This window comes from Sciurus carolinensis, chromosome 14 (genome assembly GCF_902686445.1).
Source record: "Sciurus carolinensis chromosome 14, mSciCar1.2, whole genome shotgun sequence".
NCBI classification, from domain to species: domain Eukaryota; kingdom Metazoa; phylum Chordata; class Mammalia; order Rodentia; family Sciuridae; genus Sciurus; species Sciurus carolinensis.
The window spans coordinates 32800056-32817457 of record NC_062226.1 but is presented as its reverse complement, the minus strand read 5'-3'; the positions used below and the strand labels follow the sequence as shown (position 1 = coordinate 32817457).

The 17402-nt window shown below is 48.9% G+C and overlaps 1 long non-coding RNA gene across 1 annotated transcript; it reads left to right on the top strand.

Annotated features, from left to right (window-relative positions):
* Positions 1-5: 5 nt before the first annotated feature.
* On the top strand, positions 6-14927 carry LOC124964988 (uncharacterized). The gene is made up of 3 exons (XR_007105052.1): positions 6-570; positions 662-1281; positions 14429-14927. It is a non-coding gene; the product is annotated as an uncharacterized LOC124964988 (long non-coding RNA).
* Positions 14928-17402: the final 2475 nt, after the last annotated feature.

Below are 17402 nucleotides of genomic sequence, written 5' to 3'. Positions count from 1 at the left end.
CTACATGCTCAGGCTCAATGCCTCACCTTGGGGCTGCACATCAAAATCCTACCCACCCTTCAAGACCTGAAAAGGTTGCCCACCTCTTCTGAGAAACCTTCCCAGATCTTCCCACAATCACCTTTATTTTCACCCCTGAGTCACTTTTGTGGAAAATGAATCAAGAGACTCCCTGATGGACTCTAGCTGTCTCAGGGCAGTGTTTCCATGGCCTTGTTCAGGCCATGTCTCAGTTCCTCCCCTGGTGCCTGGCTTATTACCTTAAATGAAATGGTCCTTTGGGACTCTACTTCTGCCATGGATTAAACGTGCACCTCTTCCTAAGATTCTTATCTGGTCCCTGCTGTGATGGTTTTTGAGGATGAGGCCTTTGGGAACTAACTATGTGACATAGGAGGAGCCCTCAGAATTAGTGTCCTCATAAGAAGAGACAGGAGCGAGCTTGTCTTCTCTGTCCTCCACTCTGTGAGGACTTGGCAAGAAGACAGCAAACCAGGAAGAGGGCTCTCACCAGAACCTGACCAAGCTGGACCCTGATGGTGGACTTCCCAGCTTCCAGAACAGTGAGAAGTAAGTTTCTTTTATTTAAATCCCCTCAGCCTATGGCATTGCTACAACAAAAACTTCCTTACCATTCATAGATGTCCCTATCTGTGTTCAGGCTCCTCTGCTATTTTCCACGGACCCTTCTGTGGCCCTGATACAGCTCTGAGGACCACCTGGACACACCCACCCCTGAGATCCTGGCATGGAGTCTGAACTGGGCGGAAGTCTCCGCACTGCCTCTTCTCAGCTGCCTCCATTGGGCAAGTTGCTTTACCTCTGAACAGTTTCCTCAGCAGAGAAGGGTCGCTGTGAGGACTGAGAATGTGGGGTTGAGCGCATCTCACCCACTGCACCAGGCTCTCCAAACACGAGCGCCACCGTGGCAGCCCTCTCCCACTCTCCAGTGCCACTCTGGCCAAGCTCCGGGCACCTGCCCAAATGCCGGTTCTGCCGGTTCTGTGGACTCCACCTGCCATTCGGGCCCCTGAGGATGTCCTAGAAAGTACTTTTGCAACCTCTCTAGGTTAACAGCTCAAAATCTCCAGACGCTTCTGATTACCTGGTCCCTTGTGAGCACGCCATGGTTTTCTTCCTTAAATTCTTGAAAAGAAAAAAAGGTTTGAATGGCAGTCAGGACTGGCAGAAGCTGGACTCTCATTGTGAGCCAAGGAAGGAGGCTGTGAGAGGAAATGGAAGAAAGTGGATATGCCGATAGCCAGGCTGGTGCTTTTCCAGGTAAGTCTACCTGCCCTGGCCCTGAGCAACCCTGTCCTGGGCTTGGCTGGTCCTGCAGGCTCCCAGGATCCAGCAGAACTGATGGACAGCCTAGAAAGCAAGCATCTGGGGACATGGTATCTTCTGTCTAGAGAATGTGAATACAGTGGAAGGAGCCAGGTTTAGGTGTTGCAGAGTCCAGCTCCAGGCCCTGCTCTGTCTGCTTGCTAATAGAGTAAACTCGGACAAATCTCCTAACCTCTCGGAGTCTCAGTTCTTCATTGACAAAATGGGGATCACTTTGATGAAAACCAAAATCAAACGTGATCATTTACGAGAATTTTAAGCACAGTACCTGTGCTTCATAAATAGTCATTGAGATTGATTCTAAATCTATTTCTACAGACTAGTATTTCATGCTGCCAGGAAACAAGCAAAGATAACTGATTCAGAAAACTGAAGTCTTGGGGTAGATTTTTAAAAACACCTTCCAACCAGGATAAAACAACCTCTGCCAGGCAGGCTGAAGAACTTGCCAGGGAAGCAAAGATTTGGGGAAAGGACAAGAAAAGAGATCTCTTGTAGGATTATACTAGAATAATCAGAGCCTCATGTTGCTTAGAACCTCCAGAGTTTGTGTTGTAGTCTATTATACAGAAGTTCTGATGAATAGGATACAATTTATTTTTCTAGATAACATACACTAAGAGAATTGTATCTATACTTCTCCATGTAGATTTCCCTCCTCTGCCTTAATCTTTTGTTTATATGCACACATATGTGGTTTCATGCAACAAATGGTTATGAGTAGGTGGGGTGGGGAGTGAGAAGGAGGGTGAGAGTTCAGGGTTTGTTTTTTTTTTGTACAAGGGATTGAACTCAGGGGCACTCAACCACTGAGTCACATCCCCAGCCCTTTTAAATAATAAAATTTTTTAAAAAATTTTGAGACAGAGTCTCGTTAAGTTCCCTAGGACCTTGCAATGACTGAGGATGGCCTTGAACTTCTAATCCTCCTGCCTCAGCCTCCCAAGTCACTGGGATCACAGGGGTGTGCCACCATGTACGGATGGCAGGATTTCAGATTTTGAGGGAGAATATTCCTGGTTCAAACCTTGGGCTCTGCCTTTTATTATATGAGTGGCATACTGAAAAGATGCTCATACCTACACAGCTACCTACTCATCCACCTCGAAGACAGTCAAGATACTCGTTTAAGACATTTAGCATCGCACTAATGGCATCATCATATAACCTCACAACACATGTACATGTAAGTGTAATGTTCACCAACATAGGCAAATAAATCCATTCACCTCACGCTGACACAGCATACATACTTTTACGAGAGAGCGTTCAAATGCGGGCAGAGATGGGACCCGGCATCTAATCTAACCTTGCTTGTCTGAGAGCTGGAGTATGAGATATCACCGAACCCGAGTCCCTGTGTGTCCCAGGTAAAGGCTCTGGGTGTGGAGTACAAGCTTCTGAAGTAGAGTTGTGGACTTGCGGCCAAGTCCCCGAGGTGGATGTCCGTGGGAAAGGTGTCAGGATGGGGTGGTGAGGTGACTGTGAGAAGATGTCTTGCAGACAGGAGGCCCTGCTGCCTGCACCCATATTTGTGTCAAGGCCACACTTCTATTGGTTGCTCCCAGACAATCAGCAACTGAGGGTTGCAGGGATCCTAAGGCAGGCCTGCTTCTAAGAGATAGGGAACTCGTGGGACAGGTGACTGGCTGGAGGAGCCCCTGAGGGCCTTGAGGGACCTGCCCAAACTGCAGGCAGTCCAGGAGCTTCCATGGCCTCCCCCACTCCCTCCCACACCCACACGTGTGACTCGCATCATGCAGTGACTCTCTCCTGGTCCTGCCAGGTCTCTCCTCTATTCAATCACAGGTGTTTCCCCTAGTAAAATCCTCGACTGTTTAATCTCGAGTTTGTGTCTGCTTCTAACACCATAGGCAGTGTGGAATCCCTGCAGCTCAGGGTTGAGAAGTCTCAGGAGGCCCAAGAAAAGTGGCGAAGAAGGAGAGTGGCAGTTGGTGCCTCTGGTCATGCATTGCACCCCATTAACTGACCCAACCACACTGCGAGGCGGGCCCAGAGCATCCCTGCAAGGTGAGGAGACACAGGTCTGGCAAGTTCTATGACTTGTCCAAGGTCAGAAGAGTCAAAAGCAGCAGAGTCTGGTGAGGAACCCAGGCTTCCTGACGCCCAAATCTCTGTTCTTTTGCTGGGTGCTGTTTACTGAGCACCTTTTCAACAACTTTCACGAGCATCGTATCATATCTGTGATGTTCCCTGGGGAAAATTCACCACCCTGTTTCACTCATGAGAAGATGAGACTCAGAAAGACTGCAGTCATTGCTCAAGGTCATTCTCTCAGCAAGGGACTGAAAGGACCCCACTTAGCGCCACACCTCTATTATCCCTCTCCACGCTACATGAGCCCAGCAAGAAATGTGGGAGTTGCCTGTTCTGCCCGGTATGGCTGGGAATCCTCAAGTCTCCTCTCTTTCCGGGAGCACCAGCCCTGGGACAGGGGAGGGCATGGTGTAGGTGGGGTCCAGCCTGGGCATGTGGGGAGAAGCTCCTTCTCACCCTCTTTGGAAACCCAACTCTAGCTTCCTTCCCTCTTGCTTGAAAGTGCTCTAGAGTTTCCGTGCTCACAATGCATCTCTTTGGAAGGCTGCCCTCTGAGGGTTGCCATGGCGACTGTTTTGGTACTGCATGCTAGAAAAAGCTGAGGCACCTGCTGGTCACACCACCAAAACTTGTCTCTCTGAAAAAATCAGCAGATGGCATTTGTCAGAAATTCCTACTTCTTGATTAATTTGGGAAAAAGAGGAATGTGTGGCAGTGCTGATACCCTTTAACCTGGACTGCTCAGGTTGGGGACTCGGGGAGGATGGGAAACGGCTGTAGGCAGACCCCACGAGCTTCCTCTGGAGTGGCAGGTCCTTTAGTTTTCCCAGAGAGGCAGAGAAGTTTGGTGATTTGGCATCTAATAAACAAAAACAAGAGGAAGTTTCTGGATTTGTTTTCGTCTTAAGAGGGGTTGGGACTTCAGGTTCAGTTCTGGTAAGGCCTATACCTCACTTCTAGTAACTTCCATGAATTCTTAAATATGCCTCAGGTTGGGTCCAGCTTTTAATTAGAGGGAAATGTCAAAATCATGAGTTTGATTCCAATTCCAGTTCTGCCACCTATTAATGGTGTGATGTTGGACAAATCCCTCAGCCCTCAGTTACCTTATGTGCAAAAAAGATATCTCAGAAGATTGTAATGAGGACTGAGTGAAATAACTATTACTATTATTAACTATATTTAAATGAAGGCATGGGGAGATTGGCCAATTCACATAGTTTTTACATATAATTCTGACAAATGACTTTGCAACTGACCTTTATTCTTATAAACCAATTTCAGTGTTTCTAGGCAGTGATATTATAGTTAAAGCAAAACCAACAGCAACAAAATACCACAAAAACTTCTGGGTGTACATTGTACAAGTGTCTCGGCCTCCATTGCTGTCTCGTTCTGCGTCTCTGGGGACTTTTCTCCCTCACCTCGCACCCTGGTTCCACACACGCTTTTCACAGCTTGCAGTACTATTTGTTCCCAGCCTCACTCAGCCAGCATTGCCCAAAGGTGTGAACTGGCTCTGGAAGTATACATTGACTACCGTTCCTGAATTTTGGGTTAGGCACTTTCAAGAATCTTCTGCAGAATTAGTTAGGTAGTTTTTTCTACTTTCCTTTCATCACTTAATTCTTTAAAAAGAATGAGATACAAGTTCTTCACTGGCAATTTTGACTCATCGTGAACCTGATATGTCAGGGATGGTGAAAACTGGGCTACTGCTCTTCCTTCCCATGGTCATGACAGGCATTGCTAATCAATCACAGCACTCTTCTACTGAGCCTGGGAAGGCTTGGGGACCTTCCAGAAGACAGTGCCCAAGGCAGTCGTTACCAATTGGTCAGAGCACATAAGAGGAAATCTATTTGTCATTTTTAGGGTAGGGGAAAGAACCTAAGAAAGAAGTCAGAAAAGTTAAATCTGAATTAATTTCTGCCTTTCACTAGTTGGGTGAACGTGGACTAATCAGTTTCTTCTCTGAGGCTCAGTTTCCATGTTTGAGATGAGCTGAATTAATTCCTTTTAGTTCCGTCTCTACCATTGCAGCAGCCAGCCCCTCCCCCTCCCTCGTCACATACACACATACTCTCCCAACAGGTGGGCTCCCAACACCCAGCCCAGGCTCTGATCTATTCCTTTCCTGGGACTTGTCCAAATGATCAGATTTTATCAAACATCCTGGGGTGGCCCAGGGCCAAATTAAACATTCTCAGATGGTTGGAATTACCAAATCATAGCAATTTCGTGCTGAACGTCATCTCAGAGCACACTAGCTGAATCCTTCACATTAAAGGTGGGGAGACTAGAACAAGAGAGGTTCAGTGATTTCCTTGAGGTCACACAGCAGATTAGCAAGTTGATCTGGCCCCTGTTTGGGGATCCATCAGGTTTGAGAGGAGACATTGTCTTGCATTCAAGAAAGACCATAAGGAACCTAGCTGAGGGCAAGTCAGGGAAGATGCTGACCCACTGTCTGGGTTCTCCTGAAGCCTGGGAGGAGACTAGGGGAATCGCACACAGCTGGAGGGGTTGAGGAATGCCTGCCAGGGCCCGAAGGCTGAGCTCGAAGTTAGTGCTGTGTGACTTGCGAGGGATCTGGAATCTCTGGGCCTCCATTCTCACCTGTGAGAAAAGCTGACTGGATAATCACTGTCCTCGGGCCTGCTAAGAAGCACCGTGTTCCATACGCTTCCAGCAACACAACAGCAGCAGCAGTCCTGATGGTCTCGGGTTGGTCTGGGCGGGCTTTGGCAACTCTCCTTGTATACATAGGTCCACAGATCATTTGAATCTGTAGTCAGATCCAGTGAGTTGAAGGGTGGCCTGCCCCCCAAATATGTGCCATACGCTGATATGGTCCCCAGCGTAACACTGTGTTATCTTATTTGGAAAAAGATGTGTAGTTTGGAGATCTTGAGCATTATCTGGTGGGTCCTAAATCCAATGACCATGTCCTCAGAAGAGTGAGGCAGAGGGAAATTCAGCACAGAGAGGGGACAATGTGACCAGGGAGGCAGCGAGAGGGACAATGTGGCTACAAACCAAAGCAAACCAAAGCAGAATCTGGAAAAGGCAAGGAATGGACTGTCCCTACAGCCTCTGGAGGGAAGGGGGTCTCAGTTGAATTTCTGGCCTCCAGAAATGTGAAGGAGTCCATTTCTGCTGTTTTTAACCATGCAGTCACGTGACCTGAGCGCCACCAATTGAACGCACCCATGGATGAATTTAGTTCAGAAGTCGAGCAGATCGGGGGCTGCTCAGAACCCCCCCTGTGGCCCCAAGAGCAGTGCAAGTGTTGGGGGTGTCAGAGCCTGAGGTCCTTGTGTTCGGGTGGCTGATCGGTGCCCCGGAGTGTTGCCCCTGGGATCTTCCATGGCGTCATCTAACTGCCTGGTCTGAGCACTTTTCCCCTTTGAGTGGGACGCTTTGTCTGCCCTGGAGATTCTGTGAATCACCCACAATTCTTCCACAAACTCTCTTTCCGCTAAGGTGGGTTCTGTTATTTATATCAAGAATACTGATGGCGCACCATCCTCGAAAGGAAAGGAAATACTGAGTATGAATGCCACCTCGCAGACACTCGCGACCCCTCTCCTCCTCCTCCATCCTGCCTCTCCTCTGCCAGGCCTGTCAACCACGTCAAGCAGCACGTTGCTCTAAGCATGGCAGGCCCTGGGAACAGGATGTGTTGGAGCTACGTTCTCACAGAACAGCACTGGTTGTTTGGAAAAGCTTAGGAAGGGCCAGTGTTCCTCAGTGGGGAGAATGACCGTCTCAAGGATCTGTGAAGGCTGTTCAGGGGTCCTGGTCCAGGAGAGTTCAAATGTCCCTTATTTCTTCTTTCCACCTGCCTTCTTCTGGAGTTTAAATCATCAGGAAGAATAATATAGGGGAATTTTCCCCAACCCTTCTGCATTGCTTCTCAGGCTGACTGGCCTGATCTTTCCTGGGTTCTTCCTTAGAAAAGTTTGCACTTGGCCGTGAGAGGTACCTGCAGGCCTGTGTGCTCCAAAGGATCTTCAATGCAATGGCAAAGTGGTTCCAGATAATATGCAAGCAAGCAACCATGAAAGGGGGTGGGGAGGGGCCCCCATGGGAGGGGACCAAGAACAGGATTCGCCAAGGAGACTTCAAAACACCTGGAGCAGGTTCCCCTCACCCGAACACCACGCAGGACAATCGTGCTCATCATTTGGCCATGAATCCTGAGAGGTAGGGCCAGTAGTGGATAGAGCAGGGACTCAGTCTGACCTGGTTCAAGCGCCAACCCTGACACTCAGATGTATGTTAGTGGCCATGTGGGCAAATTCTCTAACCTCTCTGAGCAATGGATTCCTTGATTCATCTATATCAGGTATTCGCTTTCCTTACTGTGTTCTCATTATCGGCGGTCGTTGTGGTTCCGTGCAGTCCCTGGCAAGCCTGCCTGGGCAAATGCAGAACGATTTTTCCTAGAGGAAATACAGGGTGAGGCTCCAGCCTCTGGTCCCATTTTTGTTCATCATAAAACACAGTCTTGTTTTATGTGTCTTCCTGTTTAAAGGCTGCTGACTCACAGACAGGGCGCCCAGCCCATAGCACCAGTAACTCACGCCTGGACGAAGCTTATCGAATGCATGCGTTTTCCCCATGAGGCCCACCACAGGCTCCTGGAGTTGACTTCAACACCATGCTTGGGGACCATTTAAACAGTGAAATCATCACAAGAAAGCCCCCAAATGTGAAAAATGTGATACTCAATGGACCACACAGGGATACTTGTCAATGGTGTGCGGCTGAGGAAAAAGTTCAGGCTGGCACTGTCACCTGGTTTGACCTCAGCTGGGAATGTGTGCCTTGGGTGACTCAAAAATTTCACTGTTCTGTCCCTGTCTGCAAATGACTTCAAACGTGCTATGAGTACTGAAGTTGGGGTGACAAATCCTAACGAGTAGGTGAATTTGCAAATCTGTGAATAGTGAGGATGGGCTGTGCACAGATATACACACACGGTTACTTCCTGTGTGGTTTCCATCAGGATCAAGTGCATACAGAACACAGGTCGACCAGAAGGCACCACACAAACAAGAGTGGCGGTTGCGTACACATCAGCCTGGTGACTTGTGCCGGCACAAGGGTCACCTCCCTCAGGAAGCCTTGGCCTGAACTGTAAATACAAGCCGAACCTGCTCCGGTTGCCAAGGTCAGCAGGGACGCTCCTTTGCCACATTTAACTTCTTGCCTTGTCCAGGAACCTGGTTACAAGGACACACTTTGCCAAGTGGGTGTCAAGATTTGTATTCAGGGTCTTTCAGGCCAGAGGCAGCAGCTTTAACCCCTGGAATATACAAATCCTAAATTTAATCACATTGTCATTGAAATAAAAACATGTTGCTTAAAAACCCTGGAGAGAACTCGTGGGCTCTCGGGAATCCCTCTCTGTACTTCCCCCACTCTCCTGGAGCTCCTCCAAAGCATGTGGAAGGCTGTACACCCCTTTCCTGGACCCTTTACACCCTCGTCCCAGTGCCTAGACGTGACATGCATGGGACTCCAAAGGTGAGGCAAGATGCATGGCATGAAGAGGTCTTATTGGGGGTCGTGTGGCCAGGAGTGAGCTGGCTCTCGGAGGGTTGAGGTTGGAGACATAGGCCAATGTCAGCTGAGAGCTGCAAAGAAACTCCTGAAATAGGGACATCCTGTGGTGGCCTCTCCCCAGCCCCATTTCCCCTCCTGTCCACGCGTGTATGGAGACGTGGGCTCTGTGGAAAGGCAGGAGCTCCTCCAACGAGAAACCTGAGGATTCTCTCATTCCTCAGACAGTGGACCAGACACCGGTGTGCCCCAGGATTTGTCCAGATGGTAGGGCATGCTGCAATTAGGATTAGGATACAGTCACACCCTGGTTCCTGAAGAAGAGGCAGTAGACCCCGTGGCTGAAGGTGTGTATTTTGGAGCCTGACTGGCTATCTAAATTCAAGGCCCTGCATGATCTGGGAAAGTTACTTGACCTTTCTGTGCCTCGGTTTTCTAACCTTTGAGATGGATAAAGCCCTAGTACTTACATATGGAGTTGATATGAAATGAGATGAAAAGAGTTAATGCACGTAGAGGCTTTGAACAGTGCCTGCCATGCAATTGGCACTCATTAAATACCAGCCATTACTCAGTGGGCCGATCCTGTGTGAGGGGATGGGGAGGGGGCACATGTACTTCCAGGGGCACGTAAGATGGGATTGGAGCTTCATATTGATTATGGATGGTTTTTGCCTTACGAGCTTACTTTGGAAACTAGCTCCTTCATAAAAGTAGCCCCACTATATTATTATTAATAGTAGTATTAACAGCAACAAATATTTATTAAGCATTCATGTTTCAGGCCGCACTGCTAAATGCTTTACATATGTTATCTATTTAAATTCACACAATAATCAGTACTTATATTATTCAACTTTCAGAAGCGAATTCACGGAGCCGTAAAAGAGCAGTTCTGAGCAGTGAAACAACTTGTCCAAAGTTACAGCCAACGCACGACCAGGTGGGGAGGGAGACTGAGGTTTTGTGAGTGTGGGCACCGTGTCTGACCCAACCAGCCAGACGGTGGCTGGGGAGCCCGAAGCCCAGTGGGATGGCTGCAGTGTCAAAGAAATAACTGCAAAGGAAAGACTGCAATGATTTGGAAAGGTGCTGGAAGAGGGGACGCAGCCACCACGCTTTCCACAAACCTGCCCTCCTCCCTCCACCCTCTTTTTGCTGCTTTGATGGCAGAGACCAAATCTTACCACCCCGGTCCTCCTTGCACAGGCAAGGTGCGCCATAAATATTTGCTGGTTTGGTCGATTCAAGTGTGATATGGAAACGCTTTCAGCTGGTGCTAGGTGTCGGTGCTAATGATTTCTCAAGTGTGGGTTACAAGCCCTAAGGGTATGTGATCGTTTCTGAAGCTGGAGCCAGAAATGACAGTCTCTGTTTAAGGATGTAAGAAGGCTTAAAATAGGAGCGATGTGTATTGCCGGGAAATTGTCTTCACGTGGGTTTCTTTGGTTTCTGGGACATTTACAACTGGCTACCTTGGACTCTTGGATGTTTTAAAAAGGTCCTGACTGTGCTGTTTCTTTGAATAATGGATTGAAGATGCAAAATCAGACGGCAGATTGTATCCTCGTGTTGAAAACCCGTGAGGTACAGTTCATAAGAAGCGACTGGCTGTGTGCCCATCCTGCCTCTGCTTGGACACACCCAGGCACGGGGAGATCACCACTGTCACTCCGTCTGTGGGAAGTGCTGGGCCTCAGGAAGGGTCTTCTTACGAAGCACGGTCACTTTTGCTAGAACTTTCTCCCCTTCCTGCCTCCCCAGCCCAGGCCCATGGGGAGGGCTTCCTCCCTCACTTCCTCTGCCACATTCACTGTTCCTTTAACCAACTGTCACTAGTTATTATTTCCCACTCCCCTGGTCACCTGGTCAATGTGAGTGGTGATAAACATGAGGGTCAGAACTGAACAGAGATCACTAGACTTGGTTTAACTAGTATAACAAACCCAGATACTGCACCCTAAACAGTATTCTTATTTCTGTAACTGCAGCTCACCTTTGATGGAGCTGGTTTGTATGGGGAATGGGAAGCCTCATTTCTATCTCATTCTAGTGCCATCCAGATGGCCAGGACCCTTAGTTAAGCACCAGTCCCAGGACTCAGGACCAGTGGGGAACTGCCATGAGTGGGTAGAGAAGGAAGAGGGTCCCAAAGCACAGGGGTGCATCTCAGCTCCTCACACAGACCTGGGACAGACAGACTTCACATAAGGAGGTCTGACCTGCAGGAGGACAGGCAGAGGCAAGAAGGCCCTGAGATAGGACTCTGCCTGGGGTTAGGAGATTCGTGTTTTGCCAAGGTCTGAATGGTGTCCACCAAGATTCATACACTGACCCTCAGCATTTCAAAATAGAAAAGATTAAATTAAATGAGGACACAGGGTGGGACTCTCATAGATTAGTGTCCTTAGAAGAAGAGCCACCAAAGGGCTCCTGATTTCTGTCTTCCTGTCATGTGAGGACACAGGGAGAAGGTGGCTGTCATAAGTCAGGAAGAGAGCCCTCACCAGAAACTGACCCTGCCAGACCCTGGTCTGGGACTTTTAGCTTTCAGAACTGTGAAAAAATAAATGTCAGTTGTCTAAGCCGCCCAGTCTGTGGCATTTTGTCATAGCAACCCGAGCAGACAGACACGTGTTTGAGGCTCACTAATCCTCTTCCCGTGAAGTAGAGATGGCAACACCTGCTCTGCTCACAAGAGGGGATGTGGCTAAGACTAAGTGGCAGAGAGCCTAGATACACTGGGTGACCTCCAGACCCACCTCGTTAGGTTGTGTGGACAAGTCTGCCTTCAGAAATCAAGGGCAATCTCTACGGTTTTACTGGGGTCTTCTACATAGACAAAACCCGTGCATGTCCCCAAAGCTGCCTGCACTTCGGTAGCTGTGTCATTTCCCCACCTGAAAGTTCTCTTCTTCCCCCTCCCTCTTCCCAAGCTCGTCAACCAAACTCCCTGAGCGGGAGAAGGGTCGACACAGGAAAACCAAACTCTTGATTCCCCATGCTCTGGAGCTGTGTGGCTCTCCTTGACTTCCTTCTTCCAAGAGCTACCTGAAGAGTTTCCAAAGGCATATGAGATGCGCATTGTGTTGGGGAAAGCAGTTTGTGCTCACCTAAGCCATCTAGCACCCAGACCCCCCCAGCCCTCTGCTTACGACAAGAGCCTGCAAAGATAGCTGGAATCCCTCCTCTGCCACTTGCCGACTAAGCGATCCCAGGCATGTCATTTCAACCCTCTGAGCCTCAGTTTCAACATCTGAAAAAAGGCATGATATACCAAGGGTATCAAAAGGTTAAATTTGAGAAGATAATCAATGTGCCTGGAAACAAAATAGCCCTTCACAGCAAGTCGGGTTCAGTCAGCAATAGTGCTGGACCCAGGGCATGCGCTCCATGACTCAGGCTGGTCTGTTTCCTGGAAAACGTCCTGGAACAGGATTGGAGACTAGGCAAGCATAGCACTACCTGTCATAGGAAGTAGGGCCTACTAACAGGACAGTGCAGGACTGGGGGAGGGACGGGCTAGGCAGAGCCCAGAGGGCTCCCTGGAGAGATGGAATTTTAAAGTGTCCTTGCTGCATCCTTGGATTTGGCACAAAGAGAAACAGAAGGGAGAAAAGCATGTATGGGGAGACTTGGAATGTAATGAGTAGGTGGGAAGCTGGAGAAAGAAGGGCAGGTCAGCGCGACTGTGATCCAGGACTAACTTAATCGTCCTGGAGTTGCAGCCCCAAACAGGCCCGCCAAGTGGGATTCACACAGACTCACAAGGTCTGAGCAAAGCCTAGGCCAGAGGGTTCTAATGCAGCCTCTCGTTTGGTCCTCAAGACCAAATGGAAAGAAGGTGGGTATCTAGGTGGGGAGGGGTCACTGCTTGTCCCCCACAAGCAGGTTTGGTGCCAGTGACGCCAGCGGAGGGTAGAGACAGGCTGACTCTGTGTGGTCCTTCTGCCACCTGCTTCCGGCCAGTGGCCTTCCTGTCAGCAGGAGGAAGAGCGGCAGCATCAGGAGTAGGGGTCAGTGCCTCAGGCTGCCTCCGGGGATGCTCACCTGTTCTTTTCTTTTGTGGGGCTGACTAGGCAGAGACCTACCTTTTATTGAGAGTAATCTATTACCCGGGCCTGGTCTGTCCAGGTAAAAGCAACCATCAATTCTTGGAAACAAATGGATAAAGGCCTGTCCCACTTGAACATCTGAAGCACAGTAGGGACTGCTGAACACAAGCTGCAGAGGGCAGCGGTCAGCTTTCTGTTCAAAGTCTGCCTGCTTCAGCCTCAGGGGATGGTGGTATTTGCTTATGGTCTCCAAGTTCTCAAACAGGATTTTCTCCAGGACTGCTATCAAGAACCATGAATGCCAAGGTCAGGAGTCAGAGGGGCCTTTTGCAGGTTCAGGAGAAGGTGTATGTATCGGTGGGAAAGGGGAAGAGAGCCTTGGCAGAAAGAGCAATGGGGAGAGGGATGGAGGCTATTGTAATTGCTCGGAGGAAAGTCTAGTGGGGCCGGATCAGGTGGAGGAGAGGAGAGGAGAGTTTCAAGAAATTCAATCAAGGAGAGTCCATGATTCTTCAAGGGTGAGATGGATTCCAGCCACAGAAGACCTTAGGGAGGAGGTGAAACATCTTTTCTAAGACACAGGAGAGTGTTCCCTCTCAGTTGATCCTATTTTCTCTGTAAAATAAAAGAAGTCATTCCTTGGGGGCTGAATGCAGCGGATAGAGAGAAAGAATCAGAGGTCTGGATGAAAAGCCTGGTTGAGGGAACACAGAGGGGAGAAGCTGGTGTATTGGTCAGCATTCTATCACTATAACAAAATAACTGACACGGTTTACTTATAAAGAAAAAAAGGTTTATTTAGCTCATAGTTTAGAGGTTTAAATCTAAGGTTGGGCAGTCTGTTGTTTTTGCCTTTGATGAGCAAGTTAGATGGCAATGGCAATGGTAGAAGCACATATCCATTTATATCTCAAGCCAGGAGGAAGAAGAGAGAGATTGAGAAGAGATGGGGGCCTACAATTCCCTTTGAGGGCATGTTCCTGATGACTAAAGGATCTCCCACTAGGTCCCACCTCTTAAGTGTCCACAGCACCTCCTAATATTGCCACTCTGGAGACCAAGTTTTACATGTGGAACTTTGGGGGAACCAAGCCACAGCATCCAACCCAGCAGTGGGCATTAGGAACTCCTGCAGGCGTGGCCCTCCTGGTTCACATCCTCCACTCCCCTAAGCTTCCCTGAAGGAGAAGAGTGCTCAGTGAAGCTCACCTGGGAGACCACAGGGGAAGGGCCCGCTGGCTGCAAGACTTGGGAAGACACAGGGATTATTTAAGTCATCATCGAAAGGTCTATCTCAGGAGGTCGCGGGAAAGTGACAGATGTGAAGTGCTCGGCTGAGGAGCTGCCCGGGGCTCCATATCCATTCCCTCGCTCCCTTTTCTTCGTTTTCTTGGCAGGTCCACGTTTAGAACATCTCAGCTGGAGAGGATCCGTTGTCCAATGCTCATGTGCTGCCGCAGGAAGAGGCGCCCAGGATGAAGGGTGCTCCCACACAATGAGCAGGGTCACACGGGAACACCTGGACACTTCGTCCCAGCCAGGGGACCAGGGGCCACCTCCCCTAACTCGGATGGCAGAACCCCTTCCTGTCATCTGTTGGCTCCCGTGACTCCAGGGCAGGCTGGAGTGTCCGTGGTGCACGGGTGCTCCGGAACGGCAGCCGCTGCCCACGCATCCTGCCTTGCCCTGCGTGTTCCTGCTGCCCCTGCCGTCTTCACCCCAGGCCCTGGCTCCCTGCTGGACCTCCCCCGCGCCAGGCGCTCACCCACACTGGCTTCCAGCCGCGGCCACCCTGGGAATGGTCTCATGGGGTGGAAAGCTCTTAGGATACTTTACTGGGACTAGAATTTCATTGTGGAAAATCTCCCCAGGCTCCAACCGCTGACTCATCCCTTGAGTCTTGGCCAGGAAATCAGTTTCCAAGATTGCACAAACTCACATGCAGCAAAGCTATCAATATGTTCACATTTGTATCCATGTCAATCTCCTTTCCTTATTCCTTGATATAATGAGTTATCTAATTACAGTGACATCTGTTGAGGGGGACTCTAGCTTCCCTCTCCCCACCCAGAACCCAGTACAGGGCTCTTTCGGGGGAGATCACATGCTGTGGGGCTTGTGTGGGAGAGGCAGAACCCCAACAGGAATCAGCCGTGGCTGCCACGTGGCTTTTGTTATCCCCGGAAGCCAGAGACCTGTTATCACCAGCACCATCTGAGAGAGGGACAGACCCCCATACTGAACCCATGTTAGAGCTACAGGATCCTTGTCCTCAGGTCTCTACTCTGAACCCAGGCTGATGGAGAGGGCAAGACAGAAGAAGGTAGAGCACATGTTGGTTGCTCCGCCTTTGTCTGATAATTAGCCCACAAACCTTGTTTTAACCTGAAAGTGAATCTTCAGTGGGTCACCCCCACAGGACCTGGAGATGAGAAGACCTAGGACCCCTTCTCTTTCCCATTACCATTCCCCAAGGCCAGATTTGAAGGCTTGCCCAACATTCATTCATTCAACAAATATTTATTGAGCACTTGCTCAGTGCTAGGGTGTCCTGAGACAAATAAACAGTCTCTGAAGACTTTACCATCCAGTGACACAATTGATAGCCACACACGGGAAACGGTGCCAAGACCTGGAGAGGGATCTGAGAGAGACCGAGGAGATGGGCCATCTGGTCTGGAGCACCCATTGCCATGGCCTCAAGGCATATTTAGGAGCCACAGAGTCTTCACCTCAGCTGGATCCCAAAAGAGCTCATGGTGATACAGCCCAATGTGCCAAACCACAGATTCGTCAGGGTCGAAGGCTCCCCACTCAACTTGGATGCATTTCATGGGTGCTTCTCATTGCTCTATTTCCCTGGGGGATTCTGAGCAGGCTTGATTCATGTTGTCAAGTGCTTTGTGTCTTCCGGGTAGGTGTGGCCACCCTACGTGCTTCCCACAGAATTTCTCTGCTCCAACTCGACCTGGAGCCCGTGGTATGTTCGATAAGATCTTCTCTATGTCCTGGTACTCAGTGTCCTTGGGAAGTATTTTTTCAATTAAAAAAATTCTTCCACTCATTTTTCTAGGAAATTCCTCATGGGATAGTCACTAAAAAACAAGACTCTTGAGAATCTAGTGATTCTCAACAACAAAGGAACTTTGGGACTACATAGGACCTTCAAAACCATTCAAACTAGCTTCCTTATTTTGCAGAAGACAAAATAAAAGCACAGAGTCAGGTTCTGAAAACATACTTCAGGTTTACTCAAAATCTTAGAATCCTGTCATTACCCACAGAGTTTGTTTTTCCCTTTTAAAATCAAAGTATCCTTGTATACAAATAATATCTTGTCTACATGACCACAGTTCAATTCTATGTTAAGGACTATAGTTGTCCTAAGGACTGGGAGATTGGTTCCAGGAACCCCCATAAATACCAAAATCTGCAAATGCTCAAGTCCCTTATATAAAATAGTAGGTATTTGTATAATGACTACATGCATCTTCCCTCATATTTTAAATCACCTCTAGCTTGTTTATAGCACCTCATGGTGAAATGCTATGTTAAAATAGTTATTATTCTGAGTTATTATAGTGTATTATTTAGGAAATAAAGATGAGGAAAAATGTCCACACATTCAGTAAACTCAACAGTTGTAGGACGAAGTACATCATGCACGTTTACTATCCCTGATTAGTCACGTCCTTGAATGTGGAACCCACAAACATGGCGGGTCAACGGTGGATCCATGCAATCATTTCACACATATTCATTGATCACATACTAAGTGAATGCACTTCACTACTCACTGTGGAAGATGCGACAATGAATTAAGTCCCCGCCTTTGTGCTCAAAAGGCTCTGATTCATTTGAGCTAGTGAGTGGGAGGGGCATGATCCAAACGCAGGCAGTCGGGTGCTAAGATGAAAGGTCCTCATAGCAACTAGAGAGAAGCATGTGTAGAGGTGCCAGGGCTGCGAGTTGGAAGGGTCTTTTCCTGGTGGGGACCTTAGGGAAGGCTTCCTGGAGAAGGTTGTCTCTGGGTGGGGTGATTTGACTAATAAACATGTGGTGTCAACTTGATGGCCCTCAGTGTGGTGTGGAGGTGGACATGGAGGCCATTGCATCAAGCCGTGTGACTCCATGTGTAAGAGACGTTCTGAGAAACCCTAGTCCCAGCATTCTCCTTGCTCTCGACATTCCTCTGCGACAACTCTCTGGAAAGAACTGAGATCACTCTGTGCTCAAACCCCTTTGGTGGCTGCCCAGTGCTCTCAGGATTCACCACTGATTCCTCCACACACCATTCACCCCTCTTTTCTCCATTCACATCTCTGTGCTCCTTCTTTCCGTTTCTTAACCTTATTGCAGATGAACTGTGAG